We start from the raw sequence: 8320 nt of genomic DNA, 5'->3' as shown, positions 1-8320 counted from the left end.
GTGGATATTTTAACTGGAGTAAAATATATCTGGTGGAACCAGTGCAGTAAAATCAGTTTAACTCGAGAGCAAAATAACGTTTTCATATGTTTCTTCGAAGTCAGACAATTCCTCCTTTTCCTTTATACTTAGAACACCTTTTCAGACATTTGGTTGGCAGTTGAACCAGGAAGGGTAACATGCAGTCCTTAAAAGATTGAGGAAGATAAAGAGTGATTAAGGCCTAACCACCAATCTAAATTAATAACCAGTGGCATAGCTACAGAGGCATGGGCCCCAGTGCAAAATTACACTGTGACCCCCTCCCACCACCACCACTGCATGTGGAATCATCTCATGATACAGAAGATCAACCCAGCTCTCCAAGGGCAGCCACTGTGTGGCAAAGGAGTAAGCAGAGGAAAATGATATCAAAGAACATATAGTGGTGATCATTGCCACTACATCAATAAATAGCTAATGCAGTGGCTGGAAAAGAGCCCCCTCAGGTCCCAGGGCTATGGAGCAGTTGCTACCTCTTCTTCATCACCATTGCTATGCCACTGCAAATAACATTAACCATGACATTATATAATGGTGGACTAACCTTCCAAGATTAGTAAGAGTTAGTTGGAAGCATTCTGTTCTGAGCTGTGTTATACTGAGGAAGAGGTATGACACCCACAACCCTTTTTTTATATTTTACCTCATGAGCATGTCAGAGGAAGGGGAATCCCACAAACAGCAAGTGGGATGTTGTTTTAGTGAAAAAGGCATTAAAGTAATGTGGCCAGTTTAGGGGTAACCAGTGCTTGCATGTTCCTCGTGTCATACTAACACTTTTACTGTGTGATGTACAGCCCACGGAAACGATTACTTTCATTTCAGAGCTCTCATTTCTCACCTCACATAATTGCCGAGAATTGTTCTGCTATTCTGGTAACAGAGCTGAGATGTGGTCGCTGGCACACTTCTGCATCTCCTCTGCACATGCTTTATATTCATGTGTCTCTGTGTTCTGCTGTGTATAAATGCTGACTAGCGAGAGGAATTACAGTATAATTCACATATACATAAACTACATACGGTATATGATTTGCACAATAAAGTAATATGTATGATAATTATGCTGTAGCACAGCTTTTTCTAAAACATTTATATGTTAGAGACCACTTGACAATTTTCAAAGTATGTTAGATTTTCTCAGCGTGCTGAACCCATATTTAATGTCAGACAAGACATTTTCTGTTTCGTATAGCTAGATCAGGATCATTTAACAGGCAACCTAGGTAGGTGCCTGGGGTCTAGTTGGTGGAGCCCACCAGCCGCCTTCTCTGACCTTTCTCCACTTCAGCTTACCAAAAAGACCAGGAGGGTGCCCCAAATCTACTACCTTGCCTAGTGCCCAATTACATCTTAATCCATCTCTGAGTATAGCTGTACATCCAGTGTCAATGCATTGAGCCATTGCAGAGACACCAGTGATGAGCATAATCTGCTAATTACTATAGCGCCAAATTTAACATAACATTTTGTAATCACTGGCACATAAGTAATTACATTTTGGAAATTCAATTGATTCTGTGTAATCCATTCATAATTTCGGGACGTCTTTAGTGGATAATAACAAAGCCCCCATACATGCTATCCTCACCAAAATTGCTACGTATGTTAAAGAGAATCTGTACTCTAAAATTCTTACAATAAAAAGCATACCATTTTCTTCATTACGTTCTCCTGGGCCCCTCTGTGCTGTTTCTGCCACTCCCTGCTGCAATCCTGGCTTGTAATTAACAGTTTTAGGCAGTGTTTACAAACAGCTTACTGTGTGACTCATGCAGAGCTTGGAGAGGGTGTGTAAAGCTTCTGCCAATGAAAAGCAGTGCTGCACATTCCACACATTCCAGCCTGAGCCCGACAGAGCCGACAGAGGAAAGATGATAAGATTTATTACAGAGACAGTGCAACTAGAAAAGGCTGCAGTAAGACAGGCCACATTAGAACAGGCATAGGCACTTATAGGATAGAAGAAATAAGGCTCAAAATTTTGTTACAGAGTCTCTTTAAAGAGAATCTGTATTGTTAAAATCGCACAAAAGTAAACATACCAGTGCGTTAGGGGACATCTCCTATTACCCTCTGTCACAATTTCACCGCTCCCCGCCGCAATAAAAGTAGTCAAAAACTGTTTTAAAAAGTTTGTTTATAAACAAACAAAATGGCCACCAAAACAGGAAGTAGGTTGATGTACAGCATGTCCACACATAGAAAATACATCCATACACAAGCAGGCTGTATACAGCCTTACTTCTGAATCTCAAGAGATCACTTGTGTGTGTTTACCTTCTGTCCCCAGCTTCTCTCATGCACTGAACATTACAGGCTTCCTGCAGACAGCTCTGCCTATGTCATTAATTCCTTAGTATGTGACAGACCAGCTCCTTTCACAGCCTCCAGAGGAGGATTTTTATCCAGCTCTCTTCTATCACTGATAAGATAGCAGAGAAGCTGCTGGCTTATGTAAATAAAACACACACTGGAGTGTGCATAGAGGAACAGTTCAACACTGAAGAACTTGGCAGCCTTCCAGACACAGGCCGACAAGTCTGACAGGGGAAAGATACATTGATTTATTACAGAGATGGTTATAGTAGAAAGAGCTGCAGCAAGCCAGATCACATTAGAATAGGTTTAGGAACTTGTAGGATGGTAGAAAAAACGTAATTTTTGTTACAGAGTCACTTTAAATGGAATAGTGGGACCAAGTAAAAAAGAAATTCAAAGGACCATTTTACTGAGTTTACTAACCATTTTCCCTTTAAAATCGATTTTCCCAAAAACTACAAGGTCTTTTCGAAATGTTTTTTTTTTACTTGTTCCCACTAAGCTCCTTAAAACAGGTAGTAATTTAGGTGGCGACAGTATGTAGCTAGTAACCGATAAAGTTTGCACAAAATTAAGAATTATTGTGAAATTACGATTTCTAATTACTGTTACAAAGTTATGATTTTTTCTGAAATTTTGCATTACAAATTGTGAGTTACGATGAGAAATTCGTGCACATCACTACTAGACACCCAGAAATGCAGATAAGCATGGGCAGAACTGAAAGAAGCCTATATGGTACTGTTGTACTCCTCAGAAATCTTCAGACATTCCAGAGGAGACTGAGACAACATGAGCCCCTTATAGTGTAGTATGTTAGGGATGTAGTGTCAGTGATGAACGTAGCAAGAGAATAATACTCGAAACATGAGTCGCAAGACCAGCAACCCCAATATAAAGGTATGGGAGGAAGTTCTATGGTTGCTCGGGTTCACAGGTTTACGGGGCTAGGTGGGTCGCGCTCCAAAAAAGTTGCCGTAGAAGTTCAAAAGAACTCAAACAAAAACAGCACCCTGGATTCAGGAGGCTGTACAGCTAAGACTAGAGGAAGGAAGGCTCCCTGAAAATATGTAAAACAGTACTAGCCAATAATAAATGCGTTATCCCATTGGTGTCTGATTTGAAATAAATACTATTACCTAACAGGCTTTGTCCTCCTTAGAGGTAAGGTTTTTGATGCTATTTATTAATTGCCACTACTGTTTTACATATTTTTTGAGGTGCCTCTTTCCCTCCATTCTTACCACATCAGTATACCGTTGTACAAATACAGTAGCAAGAAAAAGTATGTGAACTCTTTTGAATTATATGGATTTCTGCACAAGTTGGTTGTAAAATGTAATCTGATCTTCATCTAAGTCACCACAATTTTCTTCTGTTTAAAGAGGAACTGTAACATCAAAATGTTCCCTGGGGAGTACTTACCTCGGGTGGGGGAAGCCTCAGGATCCTAATGAGGCTTCCCACGCTGTCCTCCATCCCTCGGGGGTCTCGCTGCAGCCCTCCATACAGCGGTGACGTAAATATTTACCTTCCCAGCTCCTGCGCAGGCACTCTGGTGGCTGTCGGCTCCGAAGTAGGCGGAAATACCCGATCGTCGTCGGATCTGCTCTACTGCGCAGGCGCAAGTCTCCGGCGCCTGCGCAGTAGAGCGGAGCCGACGGAGATCGGGTATTTCCGTCTAGTTCCGAGCCGAAAGCAGCCACAGCGCCCCCGCTGGAGCCTGCAAAGGTAAATATTGAACTGACAGTCGGGTCTGTCGACGGCTGTTCGGAGGGCTGCAGCGAGGCCGTCGTGGGACAGAGGACGGCGTGGGACAGAGGACGGCGTTAGGCCCACCAATGGAGGGAAAAATTATTAGCGATGCAATTAGACAAAAATAATTGTTTGCTATCAGTCCTGTACTGGGGCCCAACTAGTAGTGGTCGGGTCCTTTGAACCAGAAGGTATATGCCCTGCGCAAGTGTAGTTGGTTACTTGTGGTCACTCTGTCCATGCTCCTGGCATCCTCCTTATCATGGTGTGCGCACATAGCACTCTCAGTGGCCACAAGTAACCAACTGCGCATGCACAAGGCATATACCTTCTGGTTCAAATGACCTGACCACTACTTGTCGGGCCCTAGTATGGGGCTGATAGTGGACGAATAAAGGCTTGTAAGGGGAAACGGACAATACAGTCCAGAAGTGTGTACTGTACTGCATGTAAGTGTATAATTTTTTTTTGGGGGGGGGGGTAGCTCAGATATTTGTTACTGTTGTTGCATGGACTCTGCCTGTAATCTCAACAGAGGAATGGGTTTTATATTTTATATCACTTTGTTATAGTAGGATCTTGTTATAGTAAACTGTGATATAGTAAACATCTGGCTATAGTCTCCCTGTCCCGACCATGCATCTGTGTGAATATACAATGTATGACCAATTCTGATAAAGAACAAAAAAAACAAACACAGAACATTTATATCGCGCTTTTCTCCTGGCGGACTCAAAGCGCCAGAGCTGCAGCAACTAGGACGCGCTCTATAGGCATTAGCAGTGTTAGGGAGAATTGCCCAAGGTCTCCTACAGAATAGGTGCTGGCTTACTGAACAGGCAGAGCCGAGATTCGAACCCAGGTCACCTGTGTCAGAGGCAGAGCCTTTAACCAGCCAGGGACAGATCTGGGGGGGGGGGTCGGTCAGGCGGGTCTCTTGCCCCAAAGGCGCAGTTTGTTGAATTCTTAAAAAGGCTGCAAAATTTGGATGGGGAATGGCAGTTTAGGCACCAAAACCTGACCTTTAGGCGCCAAAACCTGACCTTGCCCCAGGCGCAACTTGGTCTAGATCCGTCCCTGTAACTAGCCACACTGTACACTATCCAGTGTATCAGTAAACGTCTGATACAGTAAACTACTTAGCCAGGTACCTTGCGGTTTACTATAAGGGGATTATACTGTAGTACTTGTGCTGAATGTGTGCCTGGAGTCTTCCTAAACCACCAGGTTTCAGTATTGGTGAGCCTTTGCCACTCTGATGAACTTACCTTATGTCTTGCTGGGTGGTGTCCACAAGGTCAGGCTTTTTTTTTTTATTGAAGTGTTTGCCGTACTAGAGAAGAAAACTTCCTGCCGATATACGGCCGATTCGATCACAGTGATTGAATCGGCTGTAAAATCGGCGCGCACACCGCTGACAGAACGATCAATTTCCGTCCGAAATAGATCGTTCCCGTCGATCCGTCCGTGCGGAAGTTTTTTCTCGATTGCCGGCAGGTCGGGAGTGCGTCGATAGCGGCGTTCGAATGCCCGGCGACCGCCGCAATACAGCGGGTATACATTACCTGTACCGGCCAGCGCGAGTCCCCTGGTCTCTGTTGTCTTCTCCGCTCTGGTCTAGTCTCCGGCATGCTTCACTTCTTCCTGCCCGGCAGGAAGTTTAAACAGTAGAGGGCGCTCTACTGTTTAAAATTCCTGCCGGGTAGGAAGAAGTGAAGCATGCCGGAGACCAGACCAGAGCGGAGAAGAAGACAGCAGAGACCTGGGGAGTCGCGCCGGCGGAGCAGGTAATGTATGCGGGGGGGGGGGGGGACCGGCGGCAGCACCACCACCACCACAGATTGTGAACGGTTTCAGGCTGTAATCGGTTCACAATCTGTTTGCAGTAAGGCAGCCATATGATCCCTCTCTGATCAGATTCGATCAGAGAGGGATCTATCTGTTGGTCGAATCTGATGGCAAATCGACCAGTGTATGGCCACCTTTACAGTAGTGATATTATTCCCGCCCCTTCCTGGCTTCCAAGCCTTATTACTTGCTAATGGCCCTTGTGGTGTCTGTGTGTTTTAAGCTGAGAGCTCAAACCTCAAAAGTAAACACAGGTTTCCTTTAATGATCACAATAACTGGCAAAATAATTGTGGTGGCACACAATTATGGGTGGTAAGATTTGGTACTGGGTAACCCTACTAATGTCAACTTTTCACTTTAAGTGCTATTGGAACCAGTGGCGTAGCTAAAGAGCTATGGGCCCCGGTGCAATAACAATTGATTTGACACACCAAAACCTGCCAAGGATTTCCACAGTGTCAGAGATGCGAGAAGGGGATGGGGAACAGTTTATTAATGATTACTACTATTTCAAGCATCTATAGAAATGATTATTACCAGTACAGGACCAATAGAGAGCTAATATTGTGCTTGAGGGAGGCCCCCTCTGGCCCAAGGGCCCTGATGCGGTTGCTACCTCTGCACCCCATATTGCTACGTCACTGATTGGAGCACTTTCAAGGCACTTACTTTCTTTTTTTGTTTCAATCTTTTTTTTTGGATTTTTAAGGTAAAAGGTTAACATATCTGTACAGACTGTATAGGTATAAGCATATTAACAAGTTACAACACATTTTACTGTCATGCACGATATTTAACTCTCATAACAATTGTAACAGGTAGAGAAAGCAGAAGTGTCCAAGCTATAAGGATGTCATAGACAGGCACACATGGGATAACCAAGGGACAACGATCACTTAAGGCATAACCAGTTTTGTTGCATAAAGGAAGTAGCTATAGGGAATATAATTATGGCAAAATATCTCTCGCTCACACATGGAACCAAAAGTTTGGCCAAGCAAGAGCCAATTTCGCTCAGATTTAGTGTTTAGCTAACTTTACCCGTCTCCCAGTGGAGGCAGGAGTGGGTGTCAGAAGAACCTGTCTAACGACAAACTAGGAAGATAGCGAGGAAAAGGCACTTACTTTCTTAAAGGCATTGGGTTTAACACTACCTGGGCCTGCCATTAGCAAACAGCAGTACACCAGAGTTTCCATTAATCATAGTAGGTCTGCACTCCAGTCAAAAATAATGGTTGGTGTGGTCTCCAGAATTGTGGTTAAGGCCCTAATGACGTTCATAAACAGTGAAAAGTATGTATGAAAAATACAGGCCTTGGTGATTTTCCTCGCTATTGCATTATTTCACCACTGAATGGTTTCTGACATTTCCACAAAATGTAATTCTAAACGAAAGCAACCTCAGTAAACACATAAAACGGTTTTAGAAGTATAGCTTTATTACAAAACCAAATTGTCAATACTTGTTTCACTCATCATAACGTTATGCAACCATTAGATACTGAGACATTTAGATCACCAAATTCAGTTGATCATTCCATTCTGCTAAACTGAATACAGACAGGCTTGATTATGTCTATGCTGAATCCAAATCATATAGTATAGTAAAATTGATCATAAAAGTGAACCAGTTGCTACAATGTTTTGCAGGAATGGTAAAACTCCCAACATTTGAAAATGAGAAAGTGGGATAAGTTAAGAGGGAAAAAGCAAACTAGTTTACTGTGTTGCAGCCACACTCCCACTATTGCCTAGACTGGCAAAGGGTGGTCATTGCCTGTAACAACTTTACCTCCTCCAATATCAGCAACAGGAGAGAGAGAGTGGGTGCCCTGCCCACTCCTAGAACTTCCACATATCCAAATGCTATCAGGATATTACTGTGTGACATAATCACCAAAGCGTAGTGAATTTTATAGGAAAAACGCTGGTGAGGTAATGCATTTAGTATAACATGTGGGAAGGGAGTGCAGGAATCTTTTTGGAAAACAAGTGGTTTAAACAACTCTGCATGACTGGAGAACTGGGCACTGCAGTATTACTATTCCCACCAGGCTGTTTTCTCAAGGTGATTCCTTGTTGTCCTTCTTGTACTTCATTCTGCTATTACCGCTGCGTTTTTTCTCTTAGGTTTCATAAGACAAAAACTATTTATTTTGTGGATAACTTTGAAAATGTATCATTATAAAAGCTGTTGAAATGTAACTAAAGGCACTCGTTTAAAATAACCTTTGTGTAGGAGGTTTAAACACCTTTCAAAACTGGAGCCCTGAGGAAGTTGGCTCATCCAGCAAAACCAGGCGATATCCCAGCTGGTTTCCCCATCAGTCCATCCTGGACTGTACATCAGG

This window comes from Hyperolius riggenbachi, chromosome 5 (genome assembly GCF_040937935.1).
Source record: "Hyperolius riggenbachi isolate aHypRig1 chromosome 5, aHypRig1.pri, whole genome shotgun sequence".
Classification (NCBI taxonomy): Eukaryota; Metazoa; Chordata; class Amphibia; order Anura; family Hyperoliidae; genus Hyperolius; species Hyperolius riggenbachi.
This window is presented reverse-complemented; position numbering follows the sequence as displayed.